The sequence below is a fragment of the Mandrillus leucophaeus genome, unplaced genomic scaffold, assembly GCF_000951045.1.
Source record: "Mandrillus leucophaeus isolate KB7577 unplaced genomic scaffold, Mleu.le_1.0 Scaffold169, whole genome shotgun sequence".
NCBI lineage: Eukaryota > Metazoa > Chordata > Mammalia > Primates > Cercopithecidae > Mandrillus > Mandrillus leucophaeus.
The window spans coordinates 3387124-3389561 of NW_012101687.1; positions in this window are offsets into that span (position 1 = coordinate 3387124).

Genomic DNA, 2438 nt, shown 5'->3' on the forward strand with positions numbered 1-2438 from the left:
AGAAAAGAATACCATGGATATAGTTCATCTTAAAATTTTACCTAATTCTAAACTTCACACAGGTCTCAACATAATATTTCCAAATAACCTTATAACAATTATATATGTGTGTATATATGTATATATTGTATGTGTATATATTGCATATACACATATATGTGTGTATATACACTATATATGTATATATATACTATATATACACACACATATATATGCACACATACATGGATGTCTGAGGAAGGGAATATAGGAATATAGAGGTTCCACATTACCTTTAAATTATTTAAAAATACACCTAAAACTAGACTGGAAATTCTCCCGCAGAGCAAGAGAAGGAAGCAAGTGCAACTATCAAAATGTAAGTACCTATTGCTGAGGGAAGGAATGTGAATTAGTGCAAATTTGTATGATCAGATTTTTCTCCTCACAACTAGTTAAGATCAGGAGTGTTGAAGAACTGGGAGAAGGGACGTAAATAATTGTAAAACCTAGACCACTTTTTGAGATGGCACAGACCCCAGCAAAGTGCCACTGGGAAGAGTTGGAACCACCTGAGGACACTGAGCATTTGTGAAGGTGGCCAGAGGAGAAAGAAGCAAAAAGGAAGATTAGTGGGAATAAATAACACCACATGATCACACTTGCATGTGGAATCTAAAACACCTGAACTCATAGAAAGAAAGAGTAGAATGGTGGTTGCCAGGGGCTGGGTGGGCAAGGGGCAGTGAGTTGGGGAGATGTTACCCAAAGGATACAACATTTCAGTTAAAGAAGAGGAATAAGTTGAAGAGCTCTATTGTCCATCGTGGCAACAATAGTTAAGAACAATATATGTTATGCTTAAAAATCACAAAGAGCATGGATTGTAAATGTTCTCATTACAAAAAAAAAAAATTCCAAGTATGTGAGGTAATGCATATATGTTAATTCGCTCACTTTAGCCATTCCACAATATATGCATATATCAAAACATACATGAAATCAACCTAAGTATCCACAGATGGATGAATGGATAAAGAAAATATGGTATATATACACAATGGAATAGTATTACGCCATAAAAGAAATGAAATCCTGTCATTTGCAATAACATGGATGAACCTGAAGGACATCATGTTAAGTGAAATAAATCAGATGCAGAAAAACAAATACTGCATTATCTCACTCATATGTGGAATCTAAAAAAAAAAAAAAAAATGTTGATATAGAAGCAGAGAATATAACAGTGGTTACCAGAGACTGGGGAAGTAAGTGGGGAAAGCAGGATGGGGAGAGGTTCGTCAACAGGTACAAAGACACAATTAGGAGGAATAATTTCGGTGTTCTATTACACAGTAGAATGACTATATTTAACAGGAAAATATTGTATTTTTCAAAATAGCTTTTGAAGATTCTCACCACAAAGTAATGATAAATGCATGAGGTGATGGATATACTAACCTAATTGTGTCATTATACAGCATGCACTTATATCAAAATATCAAATTATACTCCATAAATATGTACAATTATAATGTGTCAATTTAAAAAATAAGTAATTTTTAAAACATCATATTGTGTAACATAAATACTGTATATACAATTCTTATTTGTCAAATAAAAATGAGATAATTTTTTTTAAATTGAAAAAAAAAATAGGTATGTTCCAAATGTTTCCTTGGGTTGACCATGAGCCCGAGAAAAGATGATGAAACTCTTCCTTATTCAATTTCCTATTATATAGGGCCACTTTTGCCCAGAACTCTGTATAATTCTATTAGCACTAGGTTTAAGCTATTCATGGATTAAATAGGCTTTTGTTGGTTTGCCTGGGAAACTGACCAGCATACATAATTTTGTTTCCATGGGAAAATAAGTTTTGACATCGTTGAATTACGTGATTTCAAGGGAAGAGTCTCTGTGTCTTTCGTCTTTGTAACTCCAACACTTAGAACAGTGCTACACACATAGGAAGGACTCAATAAAAGCATATTGACTGCCTTTATGATATTTCTAAAGTTGATGTTTGACCCAGTCCTGCTTACCAGCTTATTGTTCCTGAATGGAAAATAAATCACTGTGAAACAGAAAGAGAATGCCAGAAAATTGCAAAGCCGTCTTTAAGAGCAGCAGCGTGCCTCTTATTCATTGTATGTCCCTCATGGACCAAGCATCAATAAGATAGTGTTAATGGAGCCTAGATCTTAAGTTTCAGTGAGTTTAACTAAAACTCACTAAAGGGAAAATCTGCTCTGGTGTTGTATGGGGGTTTCTGAACAGTCATACTAGGAGTCTCAGAAATATTTGCTGTTAGAAGAGATTGTGAGGCTGGGCGCGGGGCTCCTGCCTGTAATCCCAGCACTTTGGGAGGCTGAGGCGGGCAGATCTCCTGAGGTCAGGAGTTTGAGACCAGTCTGGTCAACATGGTGAAACCCTGTCTCTACTAAAAATACAAAAAT